At 44.3% G+C, this 26,845-nt stretch overlaps 1 long non-coding RNA gene across 2 annotated transcripts in view; it reads right to left on the bottom strand.

Moving 5' to 3' along the window:
- The window catches only part of LOC308068553, a 35,196-nt gene extending 12,259 nt beyond the window's left edge, over window positions 1-22,937 (bottom strand). The window contains exon 1 of one of the 2 annotated variants that reach the window (XR_013930006.1): window positions 1,649-22,937. This is a non-coding gene — a long non-coding RNA (uncharacterized lncRNA). Of the gene's footprint in view, window positions 1-542 lie in introns of both variants that reach the window. The other variant, XR_013930007.1, reaches the window with a different exon arrangement.
- Between the last annotated feature and the right edge of the window lie 3,908 nt (window positions 22,938-26,845).

Consider the following 26,845-nt stretch of genomic DNA (forward strand, 5'->3'; position numbering starts at 1 on the left):
AAGGCAAACGTAATGGCCAAATTGCCTTCCCTCATCTATATCCCTGCCTGGCCTGGCACAGACCCCATCGGGATGAATGGAAGGACTCCCGCTGATGTCAGCGGGCTGGGGATCAGGCTCTTCATATCCATGCTTTGAGGGGCTGAGCAAAAAGCACTTTGTACCAGACATAGCTAGGTGATTTTAATTGTGGCAGTGGAGTGAAACAGCACCGGCAGTGGCAGGATGGAAAAGGGAAAGCTAACAAGGGGCTGTGAAGTGCTGTGAGACAGGGGAACTGCCTGCCAGTGGAAATAACGAGTCTAGGAGATGTGTAAGTTTGGGGTTTTTTTGTAAAGAAAATGTAAAGTGCCTCTGCTTCTCTGTGTCAGTGCAGTATTGACTTTTGTTAATGCATGGCTCACTGGACATGTGTCCTCCCTTACTGAGATGCAGTGGAGAGCTGCGCTCCTCCCCAGCTCTCCTCATCCCTGGCCAGCAAAACCAGCTTCTGCTGGACAACAGTCCCAACCCCTCTGCTCCTGAGAGCAGGATTCAACTACCTTCTATCTGCCAGATGCACCTTTTCTCCTCTGAGCGACCTTCTCTCCTGCCTTCTCTGTGGTGAGAGCTTCCCTAGGGGTGCAGGGCAATTTCCTCCATCCACTCTCCTACGTGAATTGCTCCCATGTACTTTATCTCCAAGACCAGCCTCAGCGTGCTGCACGTAAGAAACGCCTGATGATACAGGGAGAACAAGCCTGAAGGATTAGCACGCGTTTCACGCCACGGGGAGTTGTAACTGCTATAATTTGCCCACAGGACAGGAGATCCAGTCTATCCTGCTGCTTGATCCTTAAAATAGCTTCTCTATTTTTCTGTTTGCAAACTAGTTCAATTTTCTGAAGATTAAATTCTCTCTACATTAATGATGGAGGCAATCAGCTTTCTTACAAGAAGTTTCTTTAACATTTCCCTCAGCTACAAACAAATCTAAGCTTTGAGAAGTTGTATTTTAGCACGAATGCCTGGGAGTTTGAAACGCTCATGCTCTTACTGGTATTACAGGTCACTGCCCTTCTCAGCATTTACCAAAGCTGAAACACTAAATAGCTTGTTATTTCTATTTAGAAATGTGTCTATGCTTGCACCCGCTAGTAACCTCAGTGTAGCAAAGAAAGATTAAACATTCAAGTAATTTAGCTTAGTTCCAGTTCATTTTCAATTAACAGGAGAAAATCCTCTCAGACATAATAGGCTACTTTAGGTTTGGGTTTAGTTTATTTGTCTGACAAAAGTAAGCATTTAGGCTTACAAGTTAAAATCACTAATGCTGTTAAAAATATAGATTATTAAATAAAAAAGAAATAATAAAGAACAAATAATAGAATAATAGAAAATTAAAATACTGGTTTCAAAGGTATTTTCCCTTTCAGAATATTTTTATAGTAGTAAATACCCCAGAATGAATACAGTACAAAACATTTCAGGGAAGAAATTGTAGTGTTGTTATATAAGGTTTTATTTCCTAACCTTTCTATATGTTTTTTTACTGTACTTAGAATGTAAAACCCGCTCCTGCCCAATTTATCGATGTCAGCTTGTCTTTTCTGATATTACTCTTGGCTGTTACCTGTGTTGAGCGGGGAAGGTTTACCCAGATACCCACCTTGCTGAACATATTAGGCAAGAAGGTGTTTTCTGAAGACGTCTTCTTGACTTTACAGGCAAGGGCAATATGGGTCCGGGGAAATTAGAAGGTTGGCTGGCCAATGTTTCCCATTGAGGTTGAACACTGTGTGATCAAACAAAAATTACAAAATAGTTTCATCAAAAAAGGATGTTAATTATTAGGAAAGACAAAGTTTCCTCTTTGTGTGTCAAATGAGGTCCAGCAGTTTCCATAGGTAGAAGATCGAAAGTGTAAGGGTGAAGAAGAGAGCAGACATACCTCAGGATTCTTGGGTCAAATCTCATATAGATGGGTACATCTGAAAACTCACACATCTCAGCTGTGCTGGTTCCGATTTTTATATTAAGGAATTATTTTTCCCAAATGACTTTCTGCCCAAATCAGTAAGACCTCAGACTAGAACTTCCTACTCCACCTGCACCCTCAAGCTGCTAACTTTTATGCTTTATGTGTTTCTTGTGTTACTCCCTGTCTGAAAAGTTATAAGGCCATCAATTTTTTTTTTTTTTTCATCAAATCAGTTAGTTTCCCATAGCAGGACAGAAGCTGTGGATGGGTACATACCAGTAAGCTGCACTGGGAAAAGCGGAACGGAATAAAGGGGACAAGAAAAATACAAAGAAAAATGCAGAAAATCCTAGAGTATTTTTAAACTGCCTGGTGCACCTTTGATGTAAAGCAAGAGCTCTGGTAAGGAATAACAAGGAAGTTAGAGGTGCAAGGGATCAGCAGTGCAGTGGACACTGCATCTGAGAGAAATGCAGGAAAAAAACAGTACCACTGTTTTCAAGCATCATAGTTACCTCTTCTCCAGCAGTTCTGGCTGAGCAAATGTTTCCTCTTGCCCTCACCTGGTGACAGAAGGAAAACGTGTGTATCCAGCTCCTCAGAGACATCAATGCTTCAGTTCCAGGGCAACCTGTGTTTAGAAAATCAATTGGAGTGAAAAGGAGACCGATAAACATTTAAGAGCAGTGGGAAGCTAATGATCCTTTTACAGTCCAAAGACACCACAATCATTGCAAGCTTTACAGAAGACTGAGAACAGCAGCTCCTACCCCGAGCACACGTGGGAAACCTCTCGCCTCTCTGGGGACTGGGTGCTGCCACAAGGCAGGGTGCCACCACGAAGCTCTACCAGCGGGAGACGCAGGACAGCCACCATCCTGGGCTAAAGGCGAGGTCCGTTTGGTGCCGTGTTTAAGTTAAACTGAGACATCTTTTCATTTCCGTAAGATATTTTAGTCCTTTTAAGGTCTTTATTTTCTGACTCACCTGGACGTTATTTTGGCACCTTTGTACTTTGCCATCCCCCATTACAAAATGGAAAGAAGAGCCAGGAAAATAACTGCCCTGGGGCCTGACTGGCTACATCTAGGCAAAAAAACCTCTTGCATGGTGGCGTTTCCCATGGAAAGATGCCTCGGTGCCTTGTAACTCAGCCTCTGCCCTCGCCTCCCGACTCCTGGCATCCCCAGGCCGGGCACTGGTAAGGGAGCGCCGGCAGGGCTCAGCCGTGGAGCTGCGGGTCCCAGCCAGCTCTGCCTGCCAGAAAGCTGCAGAAACCCCAACTACTGACATTTAGCCAGCTTCCCATGACAGAAGTTTACTTTTTCTTTCCTTCAGGAAACCTCTTTAGTCCTTTTCTTTTTTTCTTGGTTGTTACAGATTGATAAACCTCAGTTTGAATCACAGACTTCAGGATTCACCTGAGTCAGAAATTTTCCTCTAGTTCTCTAATTTTATCCATGTGGATTTTTATGTTTTCCACTTGTCCTGCATAATTTATCTCCTATATTCTTCCACCCCACTTCTGTTTCCCTTGTGACTGGTCTCTTAGCACATTGCCCTTCCACCTTCCTAAAAATAAAAAGTCTTAATTTTCCTACGGATTGCTCTGCCACCCACCACTGCGATTTATAAAGACCTGTCACCACATTCAAACGCCAATCTTCCTCGGTGAGCAAATACCATTCGTTGGTGCTATATGTCTTCCTGAAACCGCAGATTCTGCACTAGATCTGACAGACCCAGGCTAGTACAGGAAAATTTTGAAGTAAAAATTGGATGGATGGGATCGGAATTAGGCAGCATCTTCCTGGCACTGTTTTTTCTTTTTGTTAAACCAGAAAAAGCACTGACGTACTTAGCCCAAAAGAAACTTTGTGTTATTGATTTCAAAGAGCACCAAATATTAATTCAAAGCCTGAGTACTAAAATGCCCCATTCTTGGTCAAAATATTTCCATTTAGTAGCTTTTTTACACAGCCATAGTTAGCTGGGGCTTTTTTGCTGCCCCCTGCTCGCCCCACAATACACATAACTTAGAGATACAGTTTATGCAGGTACCATGCTAGTCTTCAAAACACAGAATTAATGGGAAGTTAATCTATCCTAATGCTGAAACAATCTCTTTTGTTTTTTTACTGACTGAATAAAGACAGATTCCTGGAAATTGCTCTCTGCAAAATAAACAGTTGCATTTAAGGACATTTGTCACTCTTTAAACACGTGGGTCTTAGAAACTGTGGGTAAGGTTACGGTGTCATACCACTGTTCTCTGTGCTTCTGACGTAAATTAAGGTTTAAGTACCAGGTTATTTTAAGCAGTGATCAGACTGAACTAGAAGTCATGACTGATGTGGTTTGTCTTTCCTAATCAGAAAAAAAATCCCATGAAAATCACCACTGCAAAGCCCCGGTGTTCTGGCTTTGAAAGGAAACAAAATGACTTGTCAGCAAAGACAGGCATCTCAGCACAACCACTTTCGTCTGCAAAACTGCAAATGGCGTGATGGAGCGGTTACGGCTCTGAAGCAAAGTGTACCCAGAGAGGCCGCCCCGCACAGCTGTGTTGTGCTTAGTCCAGAGCCCAGCTACTGGGCCTGGGCCAGTTGTTTTCACTTACAGATTCTTTAAAAAAAAAAAACCTCAACTCTGAGATAATAATCTTAATTTTTTCATTTATAAGAGGATTTTCTATGATTTTCTGGTTGTTTGTCTCACTTTAAACTTCCTACTGAGTTTCCATCCTTTGCCCTCTATTAGATTTTGTCTGCACACAGATTGCTTTTTCATTGAAATTTATTCAATTTCCTTACCAGTTTTAGGAGAAGACACTTGAGGTTTTCTCTTACCTGGTAAAGGAAGTTCAAGATGGAAAATGTTTGAGTCAAACGCAGCTCTTTTGTATAGAAGAATTAGAGTCTGATGTTTCTCTTGATGCTGGAAGAAATGAAAAGTCTTTGAAGTAACTCCATCAAAGTCAACAAGCACACAGTAATAATAATAAAAAAAAGCTGTTTATGTCTTCGTTTTTGTTTGCTTCTTCCCTTAATCTGAAAAAAAAAATTCATCTGAATTATGATTGTTCTTTGTGTGTGTGAGGCATGACAAATATATTCAAAAATGTAGACCAAATACAGTTCTGATAAAAAATTCAGGATTATTTCCCTTTGTTTTCATGGGCTGAGTTTCAGCTTTTCGTTTTGATTTTTTCAGAATTCACATTTACCAGTGTGGGCTATTTTACTTGGTTTATTAATATTTTTCATATGAACAGAAGTGACAGAAGTTCTGCTGCACTTTTGACATTTAGAATTGAAAACATATAATGAGTCAAAATAAATGAAGCTCACAAGTTTCTCTCCATTTTTGTTTTTAATGACATAACTGTGAGTCATAACTTTGAAGCAATGGTGAGTTATAAATTTGATGCAGTGACTGTAAGAAACACATGAGTAAAGGGGAAAAATCTCACATAGGAAATTAAACTCAGAAGAGAACTGGATTAACTAAAATGAATTAACTGTTTTTCCTGAGATTAGATTAATTTTCACAGAAAGAAATGGCAAGTGATTTCAAGTGTATGAATACAATGATAAAAGTGGAATATCGGTGTTCATTCAGAAAAAAAAGATCAGGCTATTTAAAGCCTGAGGGTTTTGGATTTTTTTTTAATTATGCAAAATTAAATTACAATGATTATGTTGAGAAGAATAAAAGCATGAACGAGGCACGCATTTTGGCAGGGGTGGAATGTAGCTGTGCCAGAATTTCTGCACATAAAGATCATACAAGCAAATTTTAAATGGAGGGAAAAAGTCAGAGCGAGCTCCCTGGGCGCATGGCGCAAGCACTGGCCAGCCCAGCGCAGGGCAGAGCGACTTGAACGCTGGGCTCGATGCTGCCGGCGCTCCCGCCGTGCCCCTTCCCACCTCTGCAAGGTTCAGCCCCAGTTTGGGTTCTCCCTCAGTTTTGATTTGCTGGTCGGGCCTTTCCTTTCCTTTCTTTGCTACTTATGTGCTTACCGTTAAGCAGGCAGCAAGCATCTGGAGCAGACTCCTCAGTGCCTTCTGGCACCTCCGTGGAGGGTCGCCCCAGACTTCCACTGGTGGAACACAAATTTCCTTCCCTGTGCCATTGCAGGGACAACCTTCCTGCCTCACAGGGCTGGGGAAGTTTTTCTAAAGTCTACCACGAGCAGCAAATTACCCCCAACACACTCTTTTCAAGGCTTTACAAACAATGTGGGTTTTGTGACCAGAAGAAAGGTGTTCCAGGTAGCCTGTGAATCCACATACCCACTGAGCAAGCGCTTTCCCACGGTCCCTCCTGACTTTTGACTTTGTCTTGTATTGCCCCTGAGAGCAGCTATCAAAGCATTTCTGCTGTGGCAAGGTGCCAGCGAGGACCCTCCCAAGCGCCAGCAGGAAGGTTACCCGCTGTCCCGGCCGAGGACCTGCCTTCTCCTGCCTGCAGAGAGAGGGAGGCGGCAGCCGAAGCCGGGGTGCGGGATCCATGCCAGGGCTCCGGGCTGGCCTCGTGGCACGCTGGCCAGCACCAGGAGCAACTCCGCAGCCAGCGTGATGGAGGACAGATTGAGAGAGATTCCCCCCCTGTTTAAACTATAGAAAATATTATTCATCCAGATAATCCTAATTGTACGCTTAGAAAAAGCCTGAGGAAAAGCATAGGTAGGGAGAAGAGAAGCAACGGAAATAGCAGTAGGTGATGTAATGGCCTAAAATCATGAGGGACCAGACAGCGGGGTGCCAGCGGGCACGTTTACGTTGGCCATACCTTCATTTCTGAGGAATCTGTCCCTCTTCAGGGCTCGGCAACACTTGTAGCGCTTGCCATGCTGACCTAAATCAAACTGACTAGAGAAGTCAGTTTGCTTTAGTTTGGGTAGGGAGAAGGGACACATTTTTGCATCACAAATCTCTTCAGGGATCTGAATTATCTTTGTTTCCTTGCAGTCCTAAGAAATATGTGTTCATCCCCTATGCCTGTGCATGGTTAGTGGCTCCTGGGGGAAGGAAAAAGACGCTATCCTTGTTGCCTGGCGAGCATTTTAGGCATCCCCAGAGGTGCTCCACTTCTGTGCATCCTCAGGAGGGCAACCACCACGCGAGCACAGGCGGATCAGTCAAAGACACTGTTCAAAGGGAGGTGAACATTGTAAATGATCCTGTCATCATCGCACACAAGTCCTAGAGCAGATTTTGCCGGGAAGATGCAAACATTACAGCTTTTGGAAGGAAACAGAGCCACAAAGCAGGCACGGTGAATACAAACACGGCCCCAGTCCTGCAGCCGGGGTGACGGCGCAGCAGGAGCAGGAGGGAAAGTGCAAGTCGCATTACTTCTTCTAAAGAAATATTTAATCTAAAGGAAAAGGAGGAGGCGGAAATGTCAAGGAAGCATCGTTTAATTATGATAGGGGGAAAGATTATAGCTATATCAGCATGGAAGATGTAAAACCTATTTTGCAAAAGGGATTATTAAAAATTTGATTTCAAGTACAGAAATGTTAAAAAGCCTCTCCCATTTCAAGATTCTCTGTAAACAAACTGAGAGCAAGTCTTGTTTAAGAGCATAATATTTAAGTGCAATATCACTGAAATGAGATTGATTTCTAAAAATATAAAGGATAATAAAGCAATTAAAAAAAAACCCCAACAATCTCTTAACCCCAAATAGACCTAATAATTTCAAATTACGGCTTTCCACATCACCTTTCTGCCCCGTCCTCCAGTTTTGATATCAGTGACATATTTGCAAAGGCTATGGAGACCTCAGTGAAATTACCTCTGATCAAAACAAAGGCTTCCCAGGCTTTCTGGGTCTCGCTCCATCCGTGGCGGTAACCAGACATTAAAAATAGACTGTGCCCTTTCACTCTCCCTCTCGCTAACTAAAACGCAATCGATACCTCATCATCCTTTCTTCTGCGCAGCAGCCCACAGGTTATTTAGCTTCAAAACACTGCTATTGAGACAGCCACTGGCAAAGGAAGCTGCAGGATTGTCTTGCACTGATGCGATTCTCTCCCTAATGTGGTGGCTGGGAAAACAGGTTACCTCCATCTCTTGTGCCACATCCAAATTGCATTCAAGCCTTTATCAATTCCGTCCTTTCTGTCCTGCAATTGTTTTCTTTTGTTGTGGGAACCGAAGAGGCTCAATACTCCTTTAATAATCTCTCACTGAAGATTTCTAGGAGTTACTTGGGCAGCCCATGTCTGAGAGGATCTCCTGGTGGGATCTCCTCAGCAGATCACTGCCAGGGCTGTGGCAAAAGGATTTCGGGGCTGCGTGCCTCTTGCTTTGTGCTCAGACTCCTTTCAGAAAGTTTTTGGTGATCAACCTTCACCGAACCTAAGCGTTAATTTTTGTGGTGTGGGGCTCAGTAGCGTGCAGATTGTTGTGTGTAGCTAGAAACAAAAGGCAGGCACCCTCCTGAATGGCTCACCCTTGCCTGGTCTTTTCAGTTTGGGGATCAAGGAGGAATTTCACCGGTGCGCTCCTGCTGAGGCTGATTCAAGCTCTTTGAAAATGCTGCAAGATTATTCCCTAAAGACCAGCTTTGTTGTGCTCCACCGTCACAAAGAAGTGGCGTTTCTGATGTTGGGTGCTATCAATCACACTTTCTGGCGGTTTCTGTGTTCTCCAAAACACCTGCAGAAGAGGCTCCTCTGGCAGTGACCTCTGCAGGTCACTTCTTGTCTGCGGTGTGAAATGTACTTGTAAGCTGCTCAGCGCAGAAGCATAAGCTCATGCTCAGAGAGCCTCAAAGTTTGCACGATGGCATTATCATGCTCTGCGAAGCTGTTGGCAACTGCCAAATGCATTTCATTTATATTGAAGTCTGAGAAAAACATAATTAGCACCTCATATTAAAAAGCAAGCAGTGTGCTGTTGACAACAAGCCAGGAAGTTGATAAACAGAACTTCCTCAAATTAAGTTTTCCTGAAAAACCTAGATGAGGACATAAATTCTGAAAAGGACGGCGTTAGCAGCTGTGCAGCGCAGTCACAATTAAACTCCAAACCCTAATGTTATTGCTTGCTTTTATAATACATCTTTTCAGAAGGTTTTCAAATTATATCAAGCAAATATAATGTTTTGGGTGCGGGCCCTCTGGGCAAGGGATGCTTTGCTAAAATAAACACCATGCAGAAAAGAAGCACGTAAGTTGCTACAAAGCTCCTGTCGTTCCAGAGCAGGTTGTCACCCATGTGTGCTGCGCAATCCAAAGGCCGGCACCGCTTTGGGTTTGTAGCTACGTGGAAATGTAGCTTTTCAACACAGAGATCCCTTTAGCGGGTAGAGCACAATTACAAAGAGGAAAAGAAGCGAACCCATACGTTACACAGCCTCAGGCCTGACACGTGCTGTTCCTAGACCTCTTGTCGATGTGGCACAACCTTCACACACCCCACATTTTCTTCGGGGCTTATCCCAAGAAAGTCACGGTGCGACCTTTCACCATCTTCTCTGCTTCCTCCTCTCATCCTTCACCGCCCCGTCCCCCCGCCTGCATAAGCTGGGCTTTCTTCCCCCGCATATACCTCTCCCTCCTCCTACAACTTAGTAACTGTTTCTCTCTAATTCTGTTTATTCTTTGGTGTTCATATCCTTCTACTTTATTAGTCCTTTTCTCATTGTGCAGATTTATGTGATGCTGTAGCAGCTTCCAGGTAATTTTAATGTATTGTCTGCCAAGCTTTCCTTAATAAATATTAAAAGACACACACATGTACGCTCAGAAACCTGAGAGAAGCTGATTTCTAGAAGCACACCAGAAGGCTGCCTGTATTTTTTGGCTTGGTCCCAAATGCTACCCCCAGTTCCACCAACATAAGATTATAGTGGGTGCAGCTGCTTTCGGTGATGCCAACTGCCCTGGCAGGAGGGCACAGTTCTTCTGAAAGCGACTGGTGAAAGGAGTAAGAGAAATATCAAGAAAAGAAACTCCCATTACCATTAAATGCGATGATTTGTGTGGGTATCTGTACCTGGTATCACAGTGCAGCTCAGCAGAGATTGCACAGGATTGTCTGCTGGCAGCCTGTGCGAAGGGTGAAGAAGGATTTTTCATTTCATGCATCATTTGCAACTACCTTCAATAATTCAGCAAAGTCAATACATATCCTTGATGCAGAGTTAAGAGAAAAACCCTGAAGCAAACAGACAAAAGTAAGTAATCCAGAGAGTGACCAAGCATAGTTAAATCCTTTTTTCTCTTTTTCCCCCTTGTCTCCCCCCTGCCCTGCTTTGGCTACATCCTACATGAGGACATGTAGTTGTTTGCATAGAGTTCATTACAGTCATGGAAACTCCTTGAAATAAATACACTGGGAACCGACCCCTCTGCACCTCAGATTTCAAGGGATTTTGTAGTGTCTGTGTTTGCTCAGACCATTCAGTGTTTGAACTGCTCATTGCCCAGTGGTAGAGACCACAGAGCGGCCATGGGAGAACATTTAATCCCCAACAGCAAGAAGAAACTGTCATTTAGATGTGTGACTTTGCCCTGACCTCTGCTTCCCAAAATGGAGAGGAAAAAATGGGTAATACAGAAACTAGAAATCACTGCAGAATGACCCCATAGCCCACAGGCCAAGGTCAGACAAGTGAGGACTGACTTTGTCGGGATGACAAAAGCTCCAGATTTGATACGCGTCCTACTCCTCATGTGACAAATTCTGACTCTGAGGGTGGGCATGCCACATAGCCATCCCAGGGCAGGCAAAGGGCTGAATCGACAAACCAGACCCTCCTTGTGAGACAAAGCACTTCTTTATCCTCCGGGGATTTTTTTTTTTTTTTTTTTTTTTTTTCTTTATTCAGGAATGTGACCTTCAGCTTACTGTAGCATCAAGTAAATGGATAAAGTCTTGTGACCTCGACAGACTGCATGGCTCTGCTGAGAAAATGGTTAATGTGGCAGACTTGAGGGAGATGATCATTCCATGAGCAAGGCAAGTCTAGAAGCCCCACAAAACCCCTGCAGAGAAGAGGAGGAGTGTGCCTGGGACACACATTTGGTCATGGGGTCAGCAGGTTGGTAAGTACAACTTTTCCTGACAGCATCTTGCTCGAGAGCCAGGGGTGGTTGTTTTGGGGACTAGACAGGAGTGGCCCATTTGCTCCCATACCGCTGGATGACTGGGCCGCATCCTGCGGTAACACCTATTACTTGCAGAAGTAACTGTCTCTTTTTCCACGCTGTTCCTCTCAGACATGGCACCAGGATGGCAGTGCCAGCCAGCCTTGCAGATGTGCCGACCTGCTCTTCAGTGTTTGGAAGCCTGGACTGTAAATGGAAGAGCCACAAAAGCCACTGCTATGTGGGCAGAAGAGCAAACTTTCTTACTCATCACAGAATCCCTCAATTATTAATGGCTTTCAGTCTCAACCTGCTTCCCAGACGCTGCTCATAAAGCCAGTTCAGAGCAGCCTCACGTGTGAGGCAGCAAAGGCGTTCGCCACTGGGGCAACACGGGGGCAGCTGGGTGAATCACTGCACGCAAGAGGCGAGCTGGACTCGGACACCGCTGGAGGAAAGACTCTTGGAGAAGAGTGTAGGCAGTGTTCTGGGGGTTAATTTTTCTCCAAGTTTTCTTTGGAGAGAGGTTCTTCTTTCCTGTGAAGAATTCAAATTTCTTTCAGCTCCTGCTCCGTCCTCTTGCTCCAGCAGAACACAGCACACACATTTCATTTCCTTTCCTGCCTAGTGGGATGCTGAGGAGATGTGATCTCTGAATTGGTATACGTTTCAGCTGGCCCATATTTGCAGCAAAATTTATGACACATGCCAGTGCCTCCGCTGGTTGATTGGATACGGCCAGGGAAATGGAGAAAGCCTCAACTCGCTGAGCTTCAAAAAATGAACTTCACTTAAATGATGTATTGTTGTTTTTCAGCAGAAAGGAACACCTGGCTTGTACAGTGGGGAAGAGGAACAAAATGCAACATTCATAAAAATGACTGAAAAGGGACTGGAGAATATGGTTATTTTTGCTTCCACATGACAGAACGTGCCACAGAACAGTGTTTGCAATTATAATCTGGCTGCTTTCGTTTGCCGTGATTGCATTGCTATGTCCACTAATTCAGTTTTAATCTTCATTAACATCTCCCGTACTTTACAGAACAGATTCAGACTGTCTGATGCTTCCCATGTCACTTGGAAGAAGCATTAGGAAATTATTATTGCTTTTCTTATGACACTAGATAATGACTTCTTCAGACATAAAAGTAATTTATATTGTATGAGTGAGATTCTGGTTTTGCTTATCCCACTGTACATCTTCAGTGCAGATGTGTTGGCTGTATTCTGAGATAAGTGAGAGTAGAAATGACTCCAGAAAAGAAAGATTCTTGCATGTAGCTTCAGTGCAAAAAAAGATTTGCAAATATTTTTTAGGTAGCTTAGAGTTTAGAATGGTGAATAGGGAGCACACGTTTAATTCAGCTAAAATAAGAGTTAACTCAGATTGTAACTGGGTGGAGAGAAGCAGGGAGGCACGGGTGGAGGGCGAATGACCGGAGAGGACCCAGAGGCAATCCTTTACCTATTGAGCTACAACAGAGTGTACAAAATGCCAAGTCTGCATGTGTGTGCATGTGTCTGCAGGACAGACAAGATCTAGATTTACATACACATTCATAAAAGAAAAACATAAATCAAGGGATAAACTTTTAACAACAGGATATATAATGCTACAACACGCACTAATTTCCTTTTTCCTCAATGCCACAGAAAAGCGAAGCCTGTAGCAAATTCAGCGCAAAGATATAGACAGACCAGCACTTTTTGAGCAAGTAAACAAACACAGCTGACACTGACTCTTATTTACATGGACACACCTGCACTCTGCACCGAGCAGTAAAAATTTTGAGCAGTTTTAGTGCTTGATAAGTGTGTTATAAGGTCTGAGCACAAACAGGGATGAGGTTCCGGGGAGAGCAGAGGTACCTTATGGCTTTCTGTTACGGGCGTGCAGATAAATGGCTCTGCATCTGAGTGCTGGTACAGAGCTACTACCTGGGAGCGTTAATAGAGTTAGCACCTAGCAAGCCTAATTGCAAATGAGCAGCTCCACCTAACTGGTCCAGCAATATTAATATAATCAAAGTATACCCATTTTCACTGGGACAATGTGATGCCCGTTTTGGTCTGTATTGTTCCTGGAGATATCATTGGAGACTATTCTTGGGAAGCAGAATCCATTATGATGTATATCTTTTAAAGAATAATTACTTGCCAGTAAGTGTTGGTCCCAGAAGAAATATATTCGGAATTGATTAGCACTCAACCACCGATCCCTCCATAGAATTGGGGAGTCCTGTAATACCTTTCCTAACTTTTCAATTAGCTTTTGATTTGGGAGCATTTTTGCCTCCTGCCACGGAGGGAATTGGCTGGCAGAGGGCAGCGAGCAGAGCAAGGAACCGTGCCTCCCCCCTCCCCCCCCGAAGCCACTGCTAACTACTAACTAAAACTACTAACACTGTGTTTTTCAAAATAATATGGAAATTAAACAGTGCTGCTAAATACATGCCATTGCATATGCCCCTTGGGTTTTTAAACACTTGGCATGTGGGTTCCTCAACATTCTGGCGCTTGGAGAAGGCACCGTCACTCCTGCAGAGATAGATCACTGATTACAAGCATTGCCGTGAGCGCCTTCGGTTGGGTGATCTGCTAAATAAGAACAATTCCTGAGACTGCAGTGGACAATCCCACCCTGAGCATTACTCTGCCACTCAGGATCAATCAGGAGGTGACCAAATCCCTGGCACTGAGCTGTGGGGCCAGTTACCTTCTGTGGTTACATGTGAGCAAATCGTACCAATACGGAAACCACAGGCAGTTTTAGAATGATCTGCCAACCACAAAATGAAATAAATTGGCTGGATTATTTATTCACAAAAAGGTAATTCCACCAATTTTACCACTTATTCTCCTCCCTCTCTAAATGGAAGCCTGGAAAAAATCAGTTGTCAATGTATGTATTTTTTGAGTAGTATTGTAGGAGAAATGATCATCGCAACATGCTGTCAACAAAGTTATGGGAGCACCTTGCATTTTTATTTCAATAGAGGAAAGGAGCTGCTCATATGGAAATTACATAAAAATATAATAATGGTGATTTCCTAGTATTGTAGAGAAAGCCAAGAAAAGTACAAGAGGCAATTCGAAAATAGGATGCTAGGCACACTGCTTCCATCAAACCAAAGATTAATTGTTTAACAAAGGCCTGGTGGTCAGACCAACAATTATCTGCTGTTTCATCATAATAATTATAGCAAGCAATTGAAAAAAAAATAAAAATCTGTGCCAGCAAAGAAAATTCCTTAACTGCTAATTCCAAAACAGTAGCCTGTTTCTGTCTTTTTGCAACAGCAACTTGGTATAGCAGCATTTTTAGCATAAATACTTGTTTCTTTCAAAAACAGTAACAAATCTTTCATTAACTCTGGGAGAGAACTAAAAAGGAGGACTACTATATTTTACTTTTATTTCTACCTCTGTTTTAGTTACAAGAGTTTGTAAAGTCCCTTTTAAATGTGAATAAGTTTGTCTAAATATCATGATTCCTTCCCCTGTCCTCCCTACGGTGTGGATGTGCCTAAGGATAAGAAAGGATGTGAGACTGGGAAAATATTGCCTACCACACCATCTCAGGATGCTCTTTTATGCAGACAGATTATCAGTACAGCATCTTTGAAAGCAGCTGCTCAATTTATTTTGAGTCAGGTTAATTTTGCTTCTGATGTCATTTACTGATAGTCTAGAAGCTTGTTTGCATTGGAAGGCAACTCTCCGGAGTGAAACGCGCAGAGAGCTGGGCTCCAGGGAATGCTTCAGCACGTGCTGGTGCCCTGGAGATGCTGGACCCGATCTGCATTTCGCCCTGCTAACTCACAGCTCACTTGTACAGATTCTCTCACGTTCTTCAGAAGAAAATATTTTCTGAGAATACTGAAAAATATGACCAAACCAGCAAAGCTGGTCAATATGAAAGGCTAAAAAAAATATAAATAACAAATAAAACCGACAGCAAGAGAGACTGACTCCCCATGTCCTTGCTCCCGAGCAGGAGTACCACCGTGCTGCCTCCTCCCGGGAGCTGCATCCCCCATCGCGGCTGGCTCGGAGGAAGGACCCGTGCCGGCCGCAGGGGAGGACCGGCCGCGGAGCTGTGCGGCACCCCTGGGTGACAGCGCTCTCAGGGGAGGACCCCGCGCTGGGTCAGTGCACCGTCTGCTGGGGGATGACTCATGTCTCTATGCCACTTGGTGCAAAATTAATGCTGTCAGTGCACAGCCCAGGGTCTTAACTGTAATTCAAGTCTTATTTTCTCTGAAACCGAAAGATCATTTCCAGGAAAAAGCAAACTCAGCCCTTGGGGAAGCGACCTTCCTACAAGACACCTCCCAGACTTGAAGCTGCCAGCATGAGGGACACCTGCTGGGGAAGGACAAGGCGGGTGCTTTTGGCTTTTCCGAGTGTTGCAGTGGTGATGAAACACAAAACACAGAACCGACACTGCATTTAGCACGTATCGGCTGCACAGAACCTTGGAAAATAATTTTATAGGAACTGGCAAACAGCACTACCAACCCCTGTGAAAGGGCTGAAGTTTCTTTATCACTTCTTTTAGCTTATGGCCCTGGTACAGGTGCTCCCTGGGCACAGCCTTCCTCTTTCAGCTAACATGAGATCTGCAGAGGAGCAGAGAGGGGGGGGTTGGCAGGTCCCGTTACCTCCCTGCCACGAGCAGAGCCACCCTGGGGAGCCGGTGCCCCAGGATGCCACCGGCCACCCGCTCTCCGCTCAGCGGGCTTCACCTGCCGGCCAAACAAACAACGAGGTGGGCGCATCGCGATCTCTGAAAGCAATGTAAACTTGGGGGGTTTTAGTAGCAAAGGTGTTGAAGATGTGTTTGAGGCGATGTGAGTGTTTTGTTAGAGGAAGGATGAAAAACTGGTAAAGGGGGTACCACACAGTGGAAGCAGAAAAAACAACAAACTGTTTTGCTCAGAATGGGAAAACTATTGTTCCGCTTCTGTCACTGAACTAAGACTTCACTCCTGGAATAAAGACACCTGCTTTCATTGCAAACACTAAAATCACAAGAGCTTGTCACAGCTCTGGGATCAGCAGATCCTTGGTTTTTCATGGCAGTTGTGCTCCCCAGCCCCTGCTGTGCCCTGTGCAGTTGAATTGTTCCTTGAATTACTAGTGCTTTCCCAAGTAAAAAAAAAAAAAAAAAAATTAAAAGTGCAATAATCAAGTTAACTTGTTCTACAAGCAGTGACACAAGGCTTTTTCTCTATTTGGCATTCAGCTTCACTGCCTAATTAATTAGCATTTGTACAGCACTTTGAAAATATGAAATGCTATTGAAGTGCTAAGTATTATTATTAATATTAGCAGCAGCACCATTTTGCTCTACTGAATGCTTTTTCCACCAGACTTGCTATGAAAAAAGCAGTCAAGCCAGCTGAACTGACGTGCTATAAACCTGAAATGCACTTTGAGCTTCTTCACCATATTTGATTACAGTGAGCCAAATGGCTGAAACATCTGCATAGCTGTGCAAATTTTTTTAATTATTAAAAAAAATCAACCTCATATAGCATAATTTGTTCTGAATCTGTCAGTAAGGTAGATATATTTTGCTTTGCAGGACAATTTTTGGATTGTTTATGAAAAGGATTCTGAGATGCTGGAACGCTGAAGGCTACCTCATGTATGTATCCAAATGCGCAATCAAGAGAAAAAACTGCTTCTGAGCTCTTGTAATTGTATCTTTCTCATTTAGCACAGAAACTGCTGATAGTTAAAAGGCACCAACTTCTAAATAGGTAACTGATCCCTGTTGCCCTCAATTTAAAATATAGCTGTAACTTGTAAACGCAGGAGCTCCTGAGACAAATCTTTCTTGATTTACATTTTGGTAGCTGCTGGTTTTGGCAGTGGCAAGAGGTTATCTGGCCTTAACCTTCTGAATGGGTTTTATTTCAAAATCAATTACTTTTACCTTGTGCTGGCTATTTGATGCTCACATGCTTACTAACACGTGCATGGGTTAGTAGCTGCAGTCAATATTTCTTCACCTGGTTGCTTGTAACTAACAGATTCTTATTTCTGAGCAAGCCAACTTGTTCTGCTCGAGGTAATTTGCAGTAGGCAAGAGCTAACTAGCACTTGGCTGCCTTAGGCCAAAGAGAGACTGCAAGTGACTGTAAGAACAGATCATTAACTTCTTGCAGTTCACGCCTCCTGATGGCCCCGGTAGCCGTCCAGAGAATGAGACACGTGCCCGAGCTGTGTCTCCGTCGGTGCATGGGCTGACCTGGGGCGAAGCTGCCTGCAGAGGCGGCAAGCTGAAGCTGCCAGGCTTTGCACAGGAGCGGAGAGGGAACATGCTGGAAATCTTTTCTGACAGTCCTGCTACAGGAGTGGTACCCCCACTTCAAGATCTGCTTTCCTATCCCCGAGTCCATCCCTGCCCGTGTTCCGCAGCGGGAAGTGGAACCCATTGACCTGTGAGGGACGAGCCCTCGGAGTCCTGCCCAGCTCGTCTGCTGCTGCACCAGAAGGCACGAGGGGACAGCAGGGGTCGGAACGGGCACCACTTCGTTTGACATTTATGGCATGACCGTGTCTAAATATTCTGTTTATTGCGCCACAAGAATTTCCCTGTGTCTTGACCCCTACCCGATTGTGCATGAATCAAAATAAAAATAATCAAAGTTCAAGTTCATGCTTCTCAGTTCCCTCCTAACAGTAGCTGTTATTGCCATGCTGGTTGGAGAGGGGAGTTTCATAGTTGCAAGAAAGTAATAAATGCTCTTTAGTTCAATATCAAATAAAACGGGGCACCAAGGCAGAACAACAGGTAATAAGACTAGAGACCCCAATGCCACGGGGCCCGAGATTGCACCCAGAGCTGTAGGAACTGCCCGGTGTGACAGGCACGTACCCACCCCCAGCGCAGCGGCGAGGTGGGTCAAAGAAAAGCCCAGCTTTCGGGGTGAGCCAGGTGATGGGCACAAGCCCAGGAAGCAGGCAACCTGGCAGCAGAACCGGCACCGGAATCTCGAACAGCTGATGGATCGCTACAGACAGAGAGCATCCAAATAGCAGCAACAGCAATACAGAGCAACCCTGAACTGCGTGGAGCTGACAATTTTCATTAAAACATGGCATTCAGTCATAAAAATATTTTGCGGTTCTAGTGAGCGCTTCACCCTCCCCTTCCAAATCCCCTGACACCGAGATAACACATCCCTTCAAGATGCATAATAGCGGAATAGAAAGATCTTTCACATTTCAAAGCTGTGTGCTGCAGCGTTCAGCCAGCGCTAAAGTGCTGATGAAGATTGGCCTGATAGTTTTCTGAATTCTGGGGATATTTCCAGAGCCAGAAGACCTGTTAGAAAGGCTGATACATAAAGCAAAACCAGCTCCTTCATTCATCTCATGTGCAGGGTTCAAAGGAAAGACCCTGTGAAAACGTTACGAAGCACTGATAATACAAACCTCATGAAAACGAAGGAGAAAGAAAATACCCAAGAAACAAAAAGCCTCCAGAAAGTCACATAATACAGAACTCAAACCCTGCAAAGTGGGTCTTTGAATACAAGATTGGCATAATACATTTCCAATCTTCAGTCATACAAAAAATGTCTTTTTGCATATGAAAAGTCTTTGCAATTTTTGCTATCATCACTATGAGCCTCAGATGCATTCTCTTTGATTTAGTAAACAATAAAAAAAGAAAAAATTCAAGAGTTTTCTACAGATGTGTAAAGATGCTTTTAAAAGAAATTATTGCTTCTTCCTCCATACCACTTGCAGAGGGAACTGCCATCCATAACTGCTTACATTTTCGTTTGCTCTTTTTTTCTTAAAAAAAAACCCAAACAAACAGCAAACCAAACACAAAACCCCCAAACCCCAACTCTTAGCCTGCCTGCCTGAGTCTTTCTGGGGAGAAAGCGAGGAAAGAAGGCCAGAAGAGAAAGGAAGGTTAAAAAAAAGAGGGGCAGTGGGGTATACTTAACGGGAGACTGTGCATCAAAGCAAATTAATAAATTAATAATACAAAGCATATGCTACTTCCAAATTGAGCCAGGGGGAACTATTAAGCATATTTCAAAAGGTATTGTGTTTTGAAACAACTGGAAAACGTGAGTTCTGTAGGCTTAGAGTTTCTCAAAGATCCAGTACTTTTAAAATTACTCAGATATTTAGTTGTTCGATATTTATTTTCTGAGGAATTATTTTTCCTCCTGTTTGCATTTATCTAGTGTTTGAAAGAGGTACGAAAAGTTTGCCCTGAAGAAAAGCAGTTCAGTTTTATGTTCCTTTACAGAAAAGGCATAAAATCGGAGCCTGAACTTACGTCCCAGCACAATCCCACAGAGGTGCCGGCAGCCCAGACCTCCCCTCACAGCACCAAGTCACTGGGGGCCTGTGGGATGCTCCGAGTGACACCCACAGCTCCCACCCGATTCTCAGCCTGCAAATGTCATGTTTGGGCAGGACACAAGGGGCCATCTGAAATAGAGGTGGAGAACAGCGAAGGGACCCCGTGCTTTCATGTTGCCCAAACGTCGCAGCCATTACTCAAGGAGCCTCGCCTGTGGTGTGACGGAAAGGCTGGACCATCTGCATTTTATGGTCACCCACACAAAGTAACTATTGTAGTTGTTTAACGTGTTTTCATTCCTTGATATGATATCTTAAAGCCTGAGCAGAGTTCAAGAAGCTCATTTAATTTTAATGTATTTTATCCCTCTAACCAGAACAATTTTTTCTTCAATTACCTTTAGCAGAAATCTAATCTAGCAAACAAGAACAGCAACAAAATATGTCATTACAAATGATTTTTACAATTTTGTTGCTGCTCTGATTTATTATGGTGTCAAGTTTTTCTAATTTTGTTTGCCGATTTCCTTTTAGAAAAAAAATGTGTCTTTGAATTTGCAGCAATTGCCAGCAACATGTATGTGAATATTCGGATGTAAAGAGACAATTTCAATAGCCATTTAAACAGGGTAAAATACCTGCTCAGATGCAGACAGTAATGAACTCAGGTCTGTTTACCAACGGTTTACAAAAAATAGTACAATGCTCTACAAGGCTATTACAACGTACAGCTGATAGCCAGAATTTAAAGTGGGATAAATACTTTCTGGCAAGGTCATAAAAGGAATCAATGCTGGAAATTTAGTCTTTCATCACAGAACTATACAGATAATTGCCAGGCAACAAAGAATATGTTGGCAATGACCATTTGTTCTGTCCTTTAAGAGATACAGGTGCATCCACAGTTGCAAATGCTGTAGCGCAAGAGCAAAGGGTCTGTGGTCGTAAATAGCTAATGCCGTGGACTCAGCATCTACTGGATTTACGTTTGAGTTGTGCATTTCTGCCTGGGTTGATCTGGACCTTGGATACAGATGGATGCTCTTCAGGGACCATGCAGCGCTGGGTGCCCTCCTGGAGGTTGCCTCTCAGGTTAGACTGGGGCATGAAGGGACGATTCCACAATTTGCTTCAAAAGCACTGCCTTGACCCAAAACCAGACGCGGGGGAAAGCACTCCTACTGAGGAAGCTGGTCCTGCCCACCACCGCTGTGCCCTGCTGCGACGGGCGAGCCCCCTCCACGGAGGCCGGCAGCACCCAGCTCCGCATTCCTCCTGGCCGCTCCTGCTGGGAGCGCAGCCCGCAGGACCCAAGCGGCCCAGGGCAGCAGGCGCCTTGCTCGCTCCTTCCAGCCGGGCACAGGGACAGAGGGTCTCAGGCACCTCCGGCGAGCCCCCCATGCTTGGTCTCCCACAGGCCCCACGTGCCACCCACAGTAGGCTGAGCAGTTTTGGGGACCAATTTTTGGACTGAGGATGGAGGAGCCAACCAGGCTGGCACTGAGCTCCTATCGCCCCCACTGTCAGAGCCAAACCCGGAGCATCTCTCCTCAGGCCACACACAATTAAAAGGAAGACTCTAAAGACCCCACCTACTGGAGGTACGCATGCAGCTTCGAGTGGTTTTCCTGGCCTTGATTTCTGTTATTGTATGTCGACAAAACTGCAATAAAAATAACGTATCGACTTCCATTCCAGATCCAGAAGTAATACAGAATGCAAACCACCAGATATATTGCCTTTTCTTGAGATATAAATTTTGGTTCAAAAATGGATATTGATAAATAGAAAATATTTCATTGACTGATGGCAAGTTCTTTAAAATTTTACCCCACAGGAAAAGTCAAATATAGTACAGAGCATACAGCGGGGAAGGGGAGAAGGGAAGGCCATGGAAAGCTCCGGGAACCAGCTGCTTCCTCTGAGGCCGACACCACGTAGCAAGTACCCCTGGATGACATTCAACACTTACTGAAAAATGCTCTTCTAAAGCGCATCTACTCAAGGCCTCACACTATTTTGCCGTTACAGCTGCCATTTTACCCGCTTTTGAATTCTTCCAGCTTTATGCTGCCATTCAGCTCAGCTTAACCACAGGCAGCAGCGTTTCCCAGCCTTTGCAGTATTCAGTTCCAATTCACTCCAGTTAACTGTTCAAGTGCAATAAAACAAACAAAAAAGAAACCCCATAGTTTCTTTGGAGTTTTAAGTTATTTATTTTGTGTGATGACAAAAGCCAATGAGGAGGAATGCTGTGCCAATTGCTAAAACTGTGCAACACTTGCATGAATTTCCAGCAAAGAGCAACTCAGTTAAACAAAATCTGGTAATCGCTTTTTTGGTGACTTTATCGAAAACTCTTTGTATCAAATAAATCTTTGCTTTGAAAGACTGAGGAAAATGATTAATAAAATCAGCTGGAGCTTGAATTCCTTTTATTAAGAAATTCCTTTGATTTTATCAGGGCTAAAAATCAAAGTTGAAGTCCTGTTTCAGAGGGGTCTTTGTGTTTCTATTTTTTAAATTAAATTAGAATAATGCTTATCAAAATTTTACTTCAAGTGGTTGTCAGGAATAGTCTCTTTTCTTCCTCAAACCTCCAGAGGCTGATCCTAACTATCCAAGTTCAGTAAATAAGTTGTATAAACAGTGCCAGATAGTTTCCCGATGAATATAAATATTTTATATTCAGATAGCTTCTTTTATTTCTACCCAGGTATATCAAGGTCATTTTATTCTGTATTTGTTCATAAAACATTTGTTACTAGTCACACGGGAGGAGTACTGGCAAGGCAATACAGGCGGCTTTCCAGCAGAGGGGAAAAACAAAACCCCCATAAAGCATCTTAAGCACTCTAGGGTTTCTCCTTTGTTTATTCCCTAAGTGAAAACGTGGGGTTAGAAGCCACGTTTCTCAACTATACTTGTTTTCCTTAAATCAGGTGAACACAAAGGCTTTAGGAAATGTTCTTGAGGAAAACAATTCAACCGTAGCCACCCTGCACTCTCCGAAAGCTGAAACACGTGAGAGAAGGGCGACAGGAGGCCAGGGGGTACCGCAGCTTTCAGACCTGGAGCACGCCTGGGCTCTGCTTCTCCAGGAGAAGGGGGCATTACGCGCCGTGCAAAAGGAAAGGGCAAGAGCCGTGTTTTCTAGAGGCTCCACAATCACCTGGAAAACTAAGTGCACGTTCGGTAAAGTAAAAGGGTCTTCCATGTCCCGCTTCTTGGTGACAAATCAGTTTTCCTACAAGTTTCCTTAATTAGGCAAAGCTTTTCACTTCATAAGCAGGCACCCTGGGCACGGGGTACCACAGCCTCCAGGGCTCGCGCATGCTATAGCAATCCAGTAGCTCTTCATGTGCAGTAAAGACACCGTTACATACTTCTCCATGGATATGCCGGCCTATGACTCACATGGGCACATCACAGTGATGTTTTTTAAACCTTCAGAGAATAAAAAGCTAAAAGCCAACCGGACAGATTCTTTGGAAAGCAACAAGAAAACCTGAAGAAGATGTAGGCTACAGGGTTTTACTGCTAGTCTAATGCGGATTTTAACTGCCAAGCAGTGGGAGGGTAGTTTGCTTGCAAGCCACAAGCCAAGCATCCTGCTTAGACCTGCAATCTAGGAAACCATGGACTTCACACCCTATAAAGCCTCGGGATGGAGCACTGTGTCCTTCTGCTGCTAGAAATACTTATAATAAACACCACAGAAACCAGCTTCCAGTTATCTTTTGTTTAAGCTCAAATGCTAGGCAGCGGATGGAAATTTCTACCCACTTTTGAACTTGCTGTTCAGCCCTCCAGAGGGAGGTTCAGCATCTCCAGCATTTATCGCCCTCAAGACAGAGAGGCCCCTAGATGCCTTTTGTCCCTTCCAATTAAGTTACCTGCTGTGCTCCCCGCATACACGCAAGGAAATCTGCTAAAGCCACCGCTCCTCTCTGCTGCTTTCATGTTGCTCTCCGAGCAGCCATCACGCAGAGCAGGCCATATGTTGGCCTTTTTTCACTAAACGCAGTTTAATGCTCCCAGCCTTTTCTTAAAATACGCTGAGCAAAGATAGCGCAGAGGACATTTGGAAATGCCTGATGGCAAAGTGGGAGTGTTCCATCCCATTCTGCTTTGCACCGGGTGCGCGTGCGATACCGATGTCACTCCACGTTACAGATTTTTGTCTTTAAGGACGGTTTGGTGGAGGGGGGAGGTCACATTTCCCTTCCCTTTGCCGTGGTGCTCTTCTAAAACTGTATGTGACATAGATAGGCTCTGAAATATAGCAGCATTCCCTATGATCTGGATGCAGTTAAACAGAAGAAAGCAGGTAGAGGCAATGAACATGGAATTATGTAGGTATTCTGCCTTTCAAAAAGCAATCCGACCTTTCAATAAAGTGTCGCTTGTAACATTTTCAGCTATAGCTTGTAGCCACTGGTGATGAGCCTGACTTCTCCATTTTGCTTAAAGCGACCCAGAACACTCACGTGTCTCTGAATGCATCGTTATTGTACGGGAACTACCGAGAGCGCTGTCTTTCTTCTCCTAACTAGAGAAACTAAGCCCTGGTGAACATACATAATGCCAGGCTTGATGGGCTGGTGGTTTGAGGGTTTTTTAATCACAATTCCACCACTCTGAGCAAAATGAACTTTGAAGAAAATAATTTCATTCTAAAATGATATCGAGAATTTGTGGTTTTGAGGAAGGAAAAGCAAAAGAAAGTATAATTGTTATGGGTACTATTATGACATAATGTGACCCAACACATCATAAATTACATACTCATGAAATGGAGTTATGAGCTGGGCACTGTGTTTGACACGAGCGATCAATCAGACCTGCTCTGCAAGTGCCATATTAGCAAAGCAAACATTCTGGAAAAGCAGGGATTTAAATGTATTGAGAAACAGTTGCAGCATGTCTCAGCTATTTTATTTTTTAAGCTAGACTACAGGCAGGCTATAGCAGTGGGTTTAATGCCATGATTTGAACATGAAAGCCAACTGCCAGGTAAAATGAGAGATTATCTTTTGGCAACTGCCCTCTCCATTTCCTAAACTAAATGACCTTCAACCAGAGCAGCAGTGAAAATCACAGCAGTCTAATCTTAAATGTGAACCCTGTGGTGAAAGACCAGTGGTTCATATTATAAGTAGAATGCATAAATGCTTTGAATCATCGTCAGATTAGATGAAAAATGCCAGTGTGTTTAAAAAGAGCAGCTATTACACAAAGAAATGTAATAGAAAAAGGCTTAACAATGTCATAGAGACAGGCTAATGGGTTTCCCCATTTCTTTCAGATTCATGAAGATACTGTTTCCCTTGTTCACCTTCTCAATGCAGATAATTTTCTACAGATTATCTTTTCATCTGCCCTAATTAAAAAAAAATATGCATGCATTGGCTGCTACTTAAGAGAAAAAGTAATCACTTTAATTTCTGTATGCTAGCTTTGTGCTCCCCCCAACGATGACCTTACCTCTCCCATGATGTGCACCATACAAGACAAAGTCATTTCATGGACAACCGTCCTGTTCTCCTGAGTGCCAGCTGCAGGCGGCAGTGACCTACTTTTACTTGCTTGCAAAGTAGTTTTAGGGCTTTCACCTGCCATCCTGACCAAACGTTTCAGGATAGCAGGAGTTTTTTGGGTACCTCTGTTCAGCCTGGAAAACAGGAGGGCTCATCCTCGCAGTCCCCCAGTCTCTGCTTCGCTCTGGGACACCCAAACCCTTCAGAGCTGCCAGGGAGTTTCAGCCAGCTGGAAATCGCTTCTCATTTCCTTGAATTATAACCCATCCACTGTGCAAACGAGGCAGCAGTCGATTATGTTTGTTGCAGTAACTGCAAAGAGCTCCCACCTTATGTGTTAGTGGAGACCAAGCCTCAGTGATTTTCCCTCTGCAATGGCTGTTGTTAAGCTGGCGGCTCCCCAGCCCCTTCCAGGTATGTTTTCCATGTAACAGCCTAAACTAGCAGACCTGATCCTAGTTGGCCAAGCAGAAGTCTTGATTTCACAGCCAACCCGAGGATTTACCAGGGGTAGCCATCTGCATTGGTGCTTTTACAAGAACGGTTCATTCTTTTTCCAAGTTAAGTGATCCCTGTACCTTTGGGGAGTTTGGGTTTGAAGGTCAGAGCAGAAGGCAGTGCTGGTTCCATGCTGCATCCCAAGGCATCCCAGCAGCTGGTGTGCAGCGGGGTCTCTCCTCCCTGCCCTCCCTCCTCAGATGTGCCTGCCTACATCTGCCTCCTGCCTGCTAAAACTCTGCGGCAAGGAGAGCACTCATCCCTGTGTCAGGGGAGCAAATGTCCTTGTCCTCACATGTCCCTCTGAACACACCGACATCCCATCTTTAAGTCAGAGCATGAGCCAGTTTGGCACATGAAGGGCGGCAGCGGGTACCTGAGCGGTGCTTGCTACAAGTAAGAGAAACACAGGGCTGCCTTTTGTTGCCAGCTCTCTGCTGAATACATATACAATAAAATCACTCTGCTGAATACATATAAAATAAAAAAAAAGAGAAAAAGGATTGTTCCAAAGCTTAATTTACAACAGCACATTAGTGACCAAATTAAGACTGAGCAGAGAACATGGCAAATCATTAAAATGCTAATGACACCACTAGAAGATATAAAGACCAAGGATGCCTGTTTTGTGTGTGGTTTGGTGATAGACACATTGACAGAGCTGATACTAAGCCACAATTGATGGTGCCTTTCTAATGTGATTTTAAACGCCTGCATTTTTTTCCGTAGGAGTTTTCCATCTCTGCTCTGTGAAATATCATCCTTGTTGTTTCTGTACAATGTAATTTCCCTTAAGCACCCCAGCACGGAAGACAAAACTTTAGCGAAACCGAACTGCGCTGGGGATTTTCCCATACTGGCTGTATTTCTAGGGAAAAGCCGCTGCACAGAAAGGGCTGGTGGGAGCTGGGAAGCTCCTTACATTTCCCGACCCCAGAAAGGTCAATCACCAATCCCTGCTAAGGCAGGTTGAGATGGAATGTAAGCTCCGCAGAGGCAAAGCAGCACGGCGAATGCAGCGTAGGGTGGGCAAGGCCTGGAGCCAGGTGAGTGGAGGCAGAGCTGGGTGCTGCGGGCCCGGGTGCTGCGGGCCCGGGTGCTGCGGGCCCGGGTGCTGCGGGCCCGGGTGCTGCAGGTCTGGGTGCTGCAGGTCCGGGTGCTGCGGGCCCAGGTGCCTGCCCAGCTGCTCGGCGCCGCCGCGAGTCCAATGTGCTGCTGCAGCTTTGCACCGCAAGCAACGGAGAGCGGAGCTACTTATCTCTGCACCGTCAAGCATTTGTGACTTAATGGCATCACATCTTCTACTTGGCATCTGATCTGATGCCACGCTGATTATACACTTGAGGCGAAAGCTCCTTCTGTGAGATTGCCGATTTCTTTAATGCAGGTCAATAC

Source organism: Falco punctatus (genome assembly GCF_963210335.1).
Source record: "Falco punctatus genome assembly, chromosome: 8".
Taxonomy (NCBI): domain Eukaryota; kingdom Metazoa; phylum Chordata; class Aves; order Falconiformes; family Falconidae; genus Falco; species Falco punctatus.